This window comes from Phyllobates terribilis, unplaced genomic scaffold (assembly GCF_046119375.1).
Source record: "Phyllobates terribilis strain yellow unplaced genomic scaffold, ASM4611937v1 Scaffold_1__5_contigs__length_1240528914, whole genome shotgun sequence".
Lineage (NCBI taxonomy): Eukaryota > Metazoa > Chordata > Amphibia > Anura > Dendrobatidae > Phyllobates > Phyllobates terribilis.
In genome coordinates, this window is record NW_027362761.1 from 1,162,307,573 (window position 1) to 1,162,321,465 (window position 13,893).

Below are 13,893 nucleotides of genomic sequence, written 5' to 3' on the forward strand. Positions count from 1 at the left end.
ACTGCGTGCCTGAAGAAAAGAATGAGTTTACCTCAAAAAGAAGTCTCCTGCCGGTACCGGAGGGTCCCCGCCATCGGACCCCATCACCAGTCGATTCCCGCCGGTTGTCCGCCATTAACAGCTTGTTCCCGCCATCTGCAGAGTTTCCCGCCACTGGGCGACGCTTCCCGCCAAATCCGAAGATTTCCCGCCTTGGAAGAGCAGCGGACGCCATTATGGGCGTGCCAAAGGAGGGCAAGAGGCCACCTCCCATCGTGGGCCAGGACAGAAAATGGCGCCAAAAGTGGAAACCGCCCCCACCAACAGAGACTGTGATGCTGGAGGTGTCTGTCAGCGTGAAAGAACTACCCCTGGAGCTGACAGTCACCGAGTTGCCCCGGGACCGCCCTCGAAGTGGGAGGAGACGAAAGAAAAGAACGAAGATGGGTGCCGCCTGGAGCAGTCTGGAGCGAGCGCACCCGGAGGCAAGAAGCCTGGAGAGGAGTGGCGGAGGAGCTTGCCCGGAGATGGAGAGAAAGCAGAACAGCACCGGCCCGCTGGCCAGGAGTCTGCTAGAGACCGAGGAAGGAGAGCAGAGCAGCACCGACCCGTTGGTCAGGAGCCTGCTAGAAACCACGACCCCACTAGGCTTAGTGGAGGTCCTTGCACAGCTCCCCCGAGACCGGGAGTGTGCACAGACTGCCCTGGAGGGCCTCGCACGGAGGATGGCCCGGGTACAGCGAGAGACATTGGCGGAGTGGAGCTGAGAGATGGCCCAGCAAGCTGAGACCAGTCAACGGAGCACGCTACCCTGGAAGAGGAAACAGACCGCCTCTGAGGATGGCGCGGGAGGACCAAAGGCCGGAGACGGCGCCGAGAAGGGAGCCGGACGCATGGAGGCAGGTAAAGGGGACGCCTATACCCCAAGCCGGGAAACCGCCCACCTGCCCCAGCTCCCCGTCGCAGAGCCCGAAAGTCCCCCTGCTGTGCCCGTAGCCGCCATGTCACCGCTATGGACTAGGCCCCGACCGGAAGCCGCCGCAGCGACCCCTGTGACGTCACGCGCCTCGACCCGGAGCGTGACAAAGCAGGAAATACCACCAGCCTGGTCGCAAGGCCTAGTACCCCCGGGCGCAGCATCACCAACAGCGCCCCCTACCTCCGCGGAGCCTCCGGCCTGGCCGCAAGGCCAGGTAGCCCAGGGCGCCGCCGTCCTAACGGTGCCCTTCACCTTCCAGGTGCCCCAGGCCTGGCCGCAAGGCCTGGGCAACCCGGGCGCCACCACCACCGCGCCCGCACCCGTAAAACCAAGGGTGCCACACCTGGGGGAGGACTTGTTCAGCCAGCTCACATGGCCGGACGGGCGGCCCTTCATCTGGCCCGAAGAATTCCATGAGCTGGAACGGCAGCAGAGACTAGGGCCCTTGTGTGAGCCCCTGATTCCGGCTCCGAAGCCCGTGGCACGGATCTCGCCCCCGCTTGAAGAGGCCCAATTTGAGTGGGACCCCACCGGAGAAGACCTAATGGGGTTCACTCAGGAAACCAGGGCAGCTGCAGCGGAGCGTGCTGAGTGTTGCCGACAGCAGCTCGAAGAGTTTGCGAGGGAGCGGAGAGAGAGGCGGGTCCGGGAACAGCAGGCCCAAGTACGGAGTGCCGAGCAGAAGAGCCGGACCAGGAGGGACCCCCGTGCAGCGCACAGTCCCCGTACCACCGGGACTGTAATAAAGTTTAACCAGCAGCACGGGTGGGGCTTCATCCGAGACAACAACACCCCCGGCGACGTCTTTGTCACGCGCAGAGACGTGGAGTCCCATCTGCCGGAGGGGCACAGAGGTCGTGACCTCTACATCGGAGACGAGGTCACCTTCACCCGGCACAAGTGTGCCAAAGGACCTTACGCCCTCCACGTACACCGCCTGACGGAGGAGGAGTTGCGGTGCGAGGAGGAGGAGCAAGAGGACCCGGACGGGTCTGAAGTTACAACCAGCTACAAGCAAAGAGCAGGAGGAAGACGCCGTTGAGTGCGGCAGAGCAGTAGATGTAAATAGTTACCCGACCGGGTACCAAAGAAACTGTTGCTACATATATATAGTCCCCGTTGGGACCAGCTGAGTGAACTGTTCACCCATTCACCCGTAATTCCGTATCCATACCAGGCTGAGGACTGTGAGCAGCCATTCCCTTCCCTTTACCTGGCCGAGGACTGAGAGCGGCCAACTTCCCCTGTATATAGTTGCGCTTCCTAAAGCGCCCCCTACTGGTTTTATAGGAAAACCAGTTTTCCAGAGAGACTGTTGCACTTTACCCGGTCACACGTTGCACAGTGACCGGAGGAGGGGCCAGAGGCGACGAGAATGTTTTATTTGCTAATATATGTTGTTTTATATGTTTATGAAAAAAAAAATGTATGTTTTTGGTGTTATTTATGTCTTACAGCCCGAGGACGTGCTGTGATTTACCAGGGGGGAATGTAGCACCCTGAAGATTCGGCTGCTACAGGGGTATTGCACCTCAACCCAGAGGTGTGATATTCCACTCCCGGGTAAGGAAGGAGTGTGGATCTGAGCTCGGTAGGCTGCATGCACTACACACATCCCATTTCCGAGGAGCAGACCGACGGTACTCCCACTTAGAAATGTGCAGGTACGACCGAGTCTGTTCCTGGCTGGAGTGGGAGGGGGGTGGTACATCCCAAGTAGTGTAGGGGCAGATAGGGGGAGCAGCCTGGGTAAAGATAGGAGCTCATTGGGTGCTGGTCACCTGAGCTCACACATAGAGGGTGTATATAAGGTGGGCACCAACTAAGAACAGGGTCAGATGTAGAGAACAAGTCAGTTGCAGAGAGGAAGTCTGAGAGCAGAGAAGAAAGACCCAGAGTGAGAGAGGAGAAGAGAGAGAGAGACCCAGAGGGGGAAACAGCAGAAAAGGACTCCAAGATCCCAACTTAAATCCCCGGGTGAAGAGTCGGCACAGGGTACCGGAACCCAAGCTGGTGGGGGCAAAAACACACCCCAGCCAGAGACCGGAGACCGTGGGCAGCGTTTGTCACGGTCACCCATCACATCCACCCCGAAGGCACACCACATGAAGGGTCAGGGAACCCAAGGCCAAGGGTGTCCCAACAAAAGGCCCGAGGGAGCTGGACCTAGGTGGATCACTGGTGGGGACGGCCAGAGAACGGGACAGAAGGAGAGCTCAGGGCCACGCTCCGGACTTGTTTGGGGGTTGGCTGGATCCAGGACCTGGTGGACGCAGCACGGCTCGGGTGGTCACTCGAAGCTGGAGTGACCAGTACAACATCTGCAGTAAGTAAACACCCTTAACTGCACAACCCGACTCTGTCTTCATTGCCGTCTGCACTGCACCACCACAACCCCCATCCTCTGCACCTGTCCCCCCTGAGGCTATACCCCTCCCGTTGGGGGTTATCCCACCAAGCTGCGCACCCACCATCAGCCTCAGCGGACCCTGCTGCAGCGGCGGCCACAGTGACCGCATCACAACGGGTGGCGTAGTCGACACAAAAGAACTCTTAATAACATCTGTAGGACTGCCACATAACACTGAGTTTGACACCCTGGGCACGGGCCGGGTCACAGCCGCTCGGAGACTACAACCCCCCATCTGATCCGGTGCCGGGTATTCCCCTCAAAAAGGAATATGTCCCAGGGGGCGCGTCATAAACAGCTCTGCAGACTCAACCATCTGTTCTACCTCATACTCAGACGGGCAGCTGGAGATTTGGGAGCTGTGAGGAAGCAAGTGCGATTGGGGTGACACCTTTGAGGACTGGAGTATTTGTGATGTTGAAGTTGATGTGGAGGAGAGCCCACTTAAAGGAGCACTTGATATCCGTTGAAGTACCTGCTGTTTTTGTGCCTCATCTGGAATTTGTAGCGATTGGCGTGGCCGTAAGAAAGGGATCTTATCACATTGTCCGCTAAAAGAAGTAGACATTTTAGTTTGGCTGGAAGATGGTCTTTCTTCTGCAGATGTTACTGTTGCTTTAACACCTACCCCACGGACACAACCTTTTTTCCCCTTCCCAACACGCCTATTCCCCTTTCCACCAGCAGCAGGCCTTTTTCCACTCATTTTGGTGGTTAACTAATTCACAACTCTGGAGTTGTTTGCACAAAAAAACAATGGATGGGAACCGAGCAGAGCTGAGTGGCCAAACTGTGGTATTAGGCCAAAACTATTGGCTGGGTTAGATGCAGAAAAAAATTATATTCAATTTGCAACCTGATGGAGGTCAGTATAGATGGACTAATAGAACAAGAAATAGGCTGAACTGGATGGACGCTTGTCTTTTTTCGGCCTTATAAACTATGTAACTATGTAACAAGTCCCACACACAGCTAGAAGCCCAAATATTTTTTCAGAGGTAGATGCAGAAAATTTTTTTATTCAGTTTGCAACCTGATGGAGGTCTGTATAGATGGATTAATAGAACAAGTCCCACACACAGCTACAAGCCCAATATTTTTTCAGAGGTAGATGCAGAAAAAAAATATATTCAGTTTGCAACCTGATGGAGGTCAGTATAGATGGACTAATAGAGAAAGTCCCACACACTGCTAGAAGGCCAAATATTTTTTCAGAGCTAGATGCAGACAAAAAATTATTTTGAATTTGCAACCTGATGGAGGTCAGTATAGATGGACTAATAGAACAAGTCCCACACACTGCTAGAAGGCCAAATATTTTTTCAGAGCTAGATGCAGAAAAAAATTATATTCAGTTTGCAACCTGATGGAGGTCTGTATAGATGGATTAATAGAACAAGTCCCACACACAGCTAGAAGCCCAAATATTTTTTCAGAGGTAGATGCAGATAAAAATTATTTTTAATTTGCAACCTGATGGAGGTCAGTATAGATGGACTAATAGAGAAAGTCCCACACACTGCTAGAAGGCCAAATATTTTTTCAGAGCTAGATGCAGATAAAAATTATATTCAATTTGCAACCTGATGGAGGTCAGTATAGATGGACTAATAGAACAAGTCCCACACACTTTTAGAAGCCCAAATATTTTTTCAGAGGTACTGTAGATGCAGATAAAAATTATTTTTAATTTGCAACCTGATGGAGGTCAGTATAGATGGACTAATAGAGAAAGTCCCACACACTGCTAGAAGGCCAAATATTTTTTCAGAGCTAGATGCAGAAAAAAATTATATTCAGTTTGCAACCTGATGGAGGTCAGTATAGATGGACTAATAGAGAAAGTCCCAAACACTGCTAGAAGGCCACATATTTTTTCAGAGGTAGATGCAGAAAAAAATATATTCAGTTTGCAACCTGATGGAGGTCAGTATAGATGGACTAATAGAGAAAGTCTCACACACAGCTAGAAGCCCAATATTTTTTCAGAGGTAGATGCAGAAAAAAATATATTCAGTTTGCAACCTGATGGAGGTCAGTATAGATGGACTAATACAACAAGTCCCACACACAGCTAGAAGCCCAATATTTTTTCAGAGGTAGATGCAGAAAAAAATATATTCAGTTTGCAACCTGATGGAGGTCAGTATAGATGGATTAATAGAACAAGTCCCACACACAGCTAGAAGCCCAATATTTTTTCAGAGGTAGATGCAGAAAAAAATATATTCAGTTTGCAACCTGATGGAGGTCAGTATAGATGGACTAATAGAGAAAGTCTCACACACAGCTAGAAGCCCAATATTTTTTCAGAGGTAGATGCAGAAAAAAATATATTCAGTTTGCAACCTGATGGAGGTCAGTATAGATGGACTAATACAACAAGTCCCACACACAGCTAGAAGCCCAATATTTTTTCAGAGGTAGATGCAGAAAAAAATATATTCAGTTTGCAACCTGATGGAGGTCAGTATAGATGGATTAATAGAACAAGACCCACACACAGCTAGAAGCCCAATATTTTTTCAGAGGTAGATGCAGAAAAAAATATATTCAGTTTGCAACCTGATGGAGGTCAGTATAGATGGACTAATACAACAAGTCCCACACACAGCTAGAAGCCCAATATTTTTTCAGAGCTAGATGCAGAAAAAAATTATATTCAATTTGCAACCTGATGGAGGTCAGTATAGATGGACTAATAGAATGATGCTATGCCCAAAAGATTTTACTTCACTAGGTGCAGTAAAAAAATTGGTATTCTATACACAGGTGGTATATCTTGCAACACAGATAGGCTACTCCACTGACTAACACACTCTGCAATAGGCCAAAAAGGATTAGCTTTGCTAGATTCAGCCAAATGCTGTGAAAAAAACTTGCACAGCACTGGCACAGACCTGCCTGGCAAAAACTGATAGGAACTGATGTAACCTAGTCCTGAAAAGGACTCCAATTACAATTAGTCTTTACTCCCACAATCTATCTATTTAAGAGCACAGACCTGCCTGATAAAAGTCGTAGGAAATGCTGTAACCTAGTCCTTAAAAGGACTGCAATCACAACTATTCCCTACTCCCAAGCTATCTGTAGATTTGTGCGAAAATTGGCTTGAAATTAACAAGGTATAGCCCATACAGCAACAGCGGTGCCGTCTAACACGCAGCTGCAGCAGTGAGAAAATGGTGGCGACGGGGAAAATGGCTTGGTCTTATAGGGCAAGGACATGTGACATACACTGCCAATGACAAATGCCCTTGCTTGTGTGAAAAAAAGCACTTCGCTCCGTGTGTGCGCTGCTGATAGGCTGACAGATTGCACCTCCCCACTGTAAATGCGGGAAAGAGAAAAAAAAAATGGAGATCTTCATTGTTCCTGTAGAGATCCATCCCCTGCCCCTCCCCTGCTGTACACTCAAACTGCGTATTAACATTAATTTTCATCACTACTGAGAAAAAATCCAGTTATGATTTTGGTGCACGAACAGTTATCGAACATAACCTCGAACAGCCGAATTTTTCTCAAATTGTTCGTGTTCGCCGAACGGCTCGAACACCGCCCAAAACAGCTCGAATTTGAGATTGGCGAACAGTTCGAGTAGAACAACGCTCATCTCTAATTATCATATAAAGCTGTATGATCCGGTCATCAGCCTGTATGTTCAAGTGCAATACTCAATTACCGAGTGCAGTTATCGTGTCCATGGAGGGTGTAGAGACAGATGAACAGTAGGGAGCAGATTCTGAATAGTATTTAAGAGGGAACAGGGGAAAGTTAGTTTACTGGGTATTGGAGGTGGTAGGCTTGTTTAAAGAGATGGGTTTTTAAAGCGCGCTTGAAGACATCGGGGCTAGGCATCAATCGGATCGTCTGGGGTAGAGCATTCCAGAGAACTGGCGCAGCACGAGAGAAGTCTTGGAGACGGAGGTGCGAGGTTCGGATTATGGGGGATGTTAGTCTTAGGTTATTTGTGGAACAGAGGGCACGTGTAGGACGATAGACTGAGATGAGAGAGGAGATATAAGGTGGTGCAGAACTGTGGAGAGCTTTGTGGGTGAGAGCAATGAGTTTATATTGGACCCTGTAGCGAATGGGTAACCAGTGTAATGACTGGCACAAGGTGGAGGCATCGGTGAAGCGGCTGGACAGAAATACGACCCTGGCTGCCGCATTCAGGACGGATTGGAGAGGGGAAATTTTTGTAAGAGAGTTGCAGTAGTCCAGACGAGAGTGAATAAGAGCGACAGTAAGAGTTTTAGCAGTTTTAAAAGTGAGAAAAGATCGGATTCTGGAGATGTTTTAAGATGCAGGTGACAAGAGCGAGTGAGTGATCGGATATAGGGAGTAAAGGAAAGGTTAGTGTCGAATGTGACCCCAAGGCAGCGGGCGTGCTGCTTGGGAGTTATGGTTGAACCCTCCAAGGTAATTTCGATGTTAGGTAGAGTTAGGTTAGTAGAGGGGGGAAATACAAGAAGTTCAGTTTTGGAGAGATTCAGTTTAAGATAGAGGGAGGACATGATGTTAGACACAGCAGACAAACAATCCTTGGTATTTTGTATTAGGGTAGGGGTGATGTCAGGGGAAGAAGTGTATAATTGGGTGTCGTCAGCATAGAGATGATACTGGAACCCAAATCTGCTGATTGTTTGTCCAATAGGGGCAGTGTATAGAGAGAAGAAGAGGGGGCCTAGGACTGAGCCCTGCGGAACCCCGATAGTAAGAGGATGAGGAGAGGAAGAGGAGCCGGCAAAAGATACAGTGAAGGAGCGGTCAGAGAGGTAGGAGGAGAACCAGGAGAGAACGGTTTCCTTGAGGCCTATAGAGCGGAACATAGTGAGGAGGAGCTGGTGATCCACAGTGTCAAATGCTGCAGAGAGATCCAGGAGAATCAGCAGGGAGCAGTGACCTTTGGATTTGGCTGTTAGTAGATCATTAGAGACTTTAGTGAGGGCAGTTTCAGTGGAGTGTAAGGAGCGGAAACCAGATTGTAGAGGGTCGAGGAGAGAGTTATCTGAGAGATAGCGGATTAGACGGGAGTGGACCAAGCGTTCCAGGAGTTTAAAGATGAAAGGAAGATTAGAGACAGGTCTGTAGTTAGCAGTGCAGTTCTGGTCCAGGGATGGCTTTTTAAGTAAAGGGGTTATGATGGCATGTTTAAATGAGGAGGGAAAGATACCTGAAGAAAGAGAGAGGTTAAATATTTTAGTTAGGTGATTCGTGACCACCGGTGAGAGGGACTGCAGGAGATGTGAAGGAATGGGGTCACTATTGCAGGTTGTAGGCCGAGAAGAAGCGAGGAGCTGGGTAACTTCTTCTTCTGTAACAGGCTCAAAGATGGCAAGTGAGCTTGAAGTGCGGCAGGGAAGGGGATCCAGGCACTGAGGAGATTGGGCTGAGATGTCCTGACGGATGTGGTTGATTTTTTCAAAGAAATAAGAGGCCAGATCCTCCCCGCTGAGGTTGGTGGTGGGGGCCTGTGCTTTAGGTTTCAGGAGGGAGTTTAAGGTTTCGAAAAGTCGTTTTGGATTGTTGGACATTGAAGTGATGAGGGTGGTGAAGCAGGATTGTTTGGCCAGATGAAGGGCAGAGTTATAGGTTTTGAGCATGAATTTATAGTGGATGAAGTCCTCTGCTAAAAGAGATTTTCTCCACTGACGCTCAGCACACCTTGAGCAACGTTGAAGAAAACGTGTTTGCATCGTGTGCCAGGGCTGCCGTTGTCTGTGTCGGGTCTTTCTGCGAGTAGAAGGAGCTGCTTCATCTAGGGCACTCTTCAGTGAATTATTGTAGTTTGACAATAGTGTTGAGCCACCCCCGTAGTGTTCGGGTTCGGTTCGGTTCCTCGAACACCGGGATGTTCGAGGAACTGTTCGTCGAACTGTTCGTCGAACACCTTAGAACACCGTCGAACACCGTTAAAACCAATGGCAGGCAAACAAAAACACATAGAAACACATAGAAAACACCTGCAAAGGTGTCCAAAAGCTGACAAACTGCTCAGAAGACACTCTCTTTAAAAAAGCCGGCCGGCAAATTCAGCAGCGGCATACACCGGTACCCGACAATTTAGACAAGAAGGAATAGAGCATCACACATAGATTAGATAGAAACATGTCAGTCACACATATAAGAAGCACAGTGACAGTGTTGGTTACTGCACTTGTCATTTAGTGTAAAGGATTTATTAAAAAAAATATTAGTGTTTTCATGCACCGTCTCTTTAAAAAAGCCGTCCGGCAATTCAGCATCTGTACCCGACAATTTAGAACAGAAAGAATAGAGCTTCACACATAGATTAGATAGATAAAAAAAACACAAACACCCAGAATAAAGTCCTTTAATTGAAATAAAGACACAATCCTTTATTGTTCTAAATTAAACCATACTTACCATCACGCCCATTCCAGCTGAAGCCAACGATCTCCTGCAATAAAAGAAAAATAATAAAGCAACCTCATCCTTACCTTTCCATGGTTCCCACGACAGCTTCAGCTCTGCTACATCGAGATGACAGGCTGGACCGCAGCAGAACGCTGCCATCCAGCCTGTCATCCCGCAGACACTGAGAAGCGCAGGCTTGCTTGCGCTGCTCAGCGTCTCTCTGTGACGACATACAGATGAGCCGAGTTCATGTCCAATGAACTCGGCTCACCTCATGCACGTCACTGACAGCGTGGGAAAATTCTCACGCTGAAGCGCTGATTGCAGGAGAATTTTCCCACGCTGTCAGTGACGTGCAGGAGGTGAGCTGAGTTCATTGGACATGAGCTCACCTCATGCACATCACTGACAGCGTGGGAGAATTCTCCTGCACTCAGCACTTCAGCGTGAGAATTTTCCCACGCTGTCAGTGACGTGCATGAGGTGAGCCGAGTTCATTGGACATGACCTCGGCTCATCTATATGCCGTCACAGCGAGACAGTGAGGAGCGCAAGCATGCCTGCTCTTCTCAGTGTCTGCGGCATGACAGGCTGGATGGCAGCGTTCTGCTGCGGTCCAGCCAGTCATCTCGATGTAGCAGAGCTGAAGCTGTCGTGGGAACCATGGAAAGGTAAGGATGAGGTTGGTTTATTATTTTTCTTTTACTGCAGGAGATCGTTGGCTTCAGCTGGAATGGGTGTGATGGTAAGTATGGTTTAATTTAGAACAATAAAGAATTGTGTCTTTATTTCAATTAAAGGACTTTATTCTGGGTGTTGTGTTTTTTTTAAATACTTTACTAGAAATTCATGGCGGTCATGTCTAATACTGGCGTGACCCCATGAATTTTGGGCTTGGGGCCAGCTGATAATACCAAGCTGGCCCTAACCCCTTTATTACCCAGTGAGCCACCGCACCAGGGCCCTGGATGAGTTGGGTACAGCGCCAGAAGATGGCGCTTCTATGAACGCGCCATTTTCCGGGGTGGCTGCGGACTGCAATTTGTAGCGGGGGGGGGCCCAGAAAGCTTGGGCCTCCCTGCGCTGCAGATTCCAGCCCCCAGCTGCCTAGTTGTACCTGGCTGGACACAAAAATAGGGCGAAGCCCCACTTCAATTTTTTTTAATTATTTCATGAAATTCATGAAATAATTAAGAAAAAAAGGGCTTCCCTATATTGTTGTGTCCGGCCAGGTACAAATAGGCAGCTGGTGGATGGGGGCAGCCCGTTCCTGCCTGCTGTACCTGGCTGGACACAAATATAGTGCGAAGCCCCACTTCAATTTTTTTAAATTATTTCAGGAAATTCATGAAATAATTTAAAAAAAATTGACGTGGGGCTTCGCACTATATTTGTGTCCAGCCAGGTACAGCAGGCAGGAACGGGCTGCCCCCAACCACCAGCTGCCTATTTGTACCTGGCCGGACACAACAATATAGGGAAGCCCTTTTTTTCTTAATTATTTCATGAAATAATTTAAAGAAAATTGACGTGGGGCTTCGCCCTGTTTTTGTGTCCAGCCAGGTACAACTAGGCAGCTGGGGGCTGGAATCCGCAGCGCAGGGAGGCCCAAGCTTTCTGGGCCCCCCCCGCTGCAAATTGCAGTCCGCAGCCACCCCGGAAAATGGCGCGTTCATAGAAGCGCCATCTTCTGGCGCTGTACCCAACTCATCCAGGGCCCTGATGCGGTGGCTCACTGGGTAATAAAGGGGTTAGGGCCAGCTTGGCATTATCAGCTGGCCCTAAGCCCGAAATTCATGGGGTCACGCCAATATTAGACATGACCACCATGAATTTCTAGTAAAGTATTTAAAAAAAACACAACACCCAGAAAAAAGTCCTTTAATTGAAATAAACACACAATTCTTTATTGTTCTAAATTAAACCATACTTACCATCACGCCCATTCCAGCTGAAGCCAACGATCTCCTGAAATAAAAGAAAAATAATAAAGCAACATCATCCTTACCTTTCCATGGTTCCCATGACAGCTTCAGCTCTGCTACATCGAGATGACAGGCTGGACCGCAGCAGAACGCTGCCATCCAGCCTGTCATCCCGCAGACACTGAGAAGCGCAGGCTTGCTTGCGCTCCACAGTGTCTCTCTGTGAGGGCATCCAGATGAGCCGAGTTAATGTCCAATGAACTCGGCTCACCTCATGCACGTCACTGACAGCATGGGAAAATTCTCCTGCACTCAGCGCTTCAGCGTGGGAGAATGCTCACACTGAAGCGCTGAGTGCAGGAGAATTCTCCCACGCTGTCAGTGACGTGCAGGAGGTGAGCTGAGTTCATTGGACATGAGCTCACCTTATGCACGTCACTGACAGCGTGGGAAAATTCTCCTGCACTCAGCGCTTCAGCGTGGGAGAATTCTCACGCTGAAGCGCTGAGTGCAGGAGAATTCTCCCACGCTGTCAGTGACGTGCAGGAGGTGAGCTGAGTTCATTGGACATGAGCTCACCTTATGCACGTCACTGACAGCGTGGGAGAATTCTCCTGCACTCACCGCTTCAGCGTGAGAATTTTCCCACGCTGTCAGTGACGTGCATGAGGTGAGCCGAGTTCATTGGACATGAACTCGGCTCATCTGGATGTCGTCACAGAGAGACGCTGAGCAGCGCAAGCAAGCCTGCGCTTCTCAGTGTCTGCGGGATGAGAGGCTGGATGGCAGCGTTCTGCTGCGGTCCAGCCTGTCATCTCGATGTAGCAGAGCTGAAGCTGTCGTGGGAACCATGGAAAGGTAAGGATGAGGTTGCTTTATTATTTTTCTTTTATTGCAGGAGATCGTTGGCTTCAGCTGGAATGGGCGTGACGGTAAGTATGGTTTAATTTAGAACAATAAAGAATTGTGTCTTTATTTCAATTAAAGGACTTTATTCTGGGTGTTTGTGTTTTTTTTAACTTTGACTATGGGGTTAGTAATGGGGGTGTCTTATAGACGCCTCTCCATTACTAACCTGGGCTTGATGTCAGCTGGCATTATAAGCTGACATCAACCCCAACCCTATTACCCCCTGCCACCGCACCAGGGCAGCGTGGAAGAGCGAGGCTAAGTGCCAGAATTGGCGCATCCTATGAATGCGCCATTTCTGGGGCGGCTGACGGCTGGTGTTTCTAGCCTGGGAGGGGGCCAATATTCATGGCTCCCTTCCTGGGCTATTAATATCAGCCCCCAGCTGTCTGCCTAGCCTTTGCTAGCTATTAAATTAGGGGGGACCCCACGTCATTTTTTTTGGGGGGTCCCCCATTTTAATAGCTAGTAAAGGCTATGTATTCAGCTGGGGGCTGATATTAGTAGCCTGGGAAGCTCCGTGGGTATTACCCCCTTCCCAGGCTTCAAACATCTGCCCCAGCCGTCTGCTTAACCTCCGCTAGAGCCTAAAATTAAGGGGAACCCCACGCCAATTTTTTTAATAATAAATCCTTTATTTTAATACTAAATGACAAGTACAGTAACCAACACTATCACTGTACTTCATATATATGTGACTGACATGTTTCTATCTATCTAATCTATGTGTGAAGCTCTATTCTGTCTGTTATAAATTGTCGGGTACCGCTGCTGAATTGCCGGCTGGCTTTTTTAAAGAGACGGTGCATGAAAACACTATTATTTTTTTTGATAAATCCTTTACACTAAATGACAAGTACAGTAAGCAACACTGTCACTGTACTTCGTATATATGTGGCTGACATGTTTCTATCTATCTAATCTATGTGTGAAGCTCTATTCTGTCTGTTATAAATTGTCGGGTACCGCTGCTGAATTGCCGGCTGGCTTTTTTAAAGAGACGGTGCATGAAAACACTATTATTTTTTTTGATAAATCCTTTACGCTAAATGACAAGTACAGTAAGCAACACTGTCACTGTACTTCATATATATGTGGCTGACATGTTTATATCTATCTAATCTATGTGTGAAGCTCTATTCTTTCGGTTCTAAATTGTCGGGTACAGGTGTATGCCGCTGCTGAATTGCCGGCTTTTCATGTTTCACTGTTGGCACTGTTCCCATCGATTTGGGCAATCACTGTAATGCCACAACCACCATGGCTGTGGCATTACAGTGAGTGGCAGACAATCCCTGCATGATTGGTGC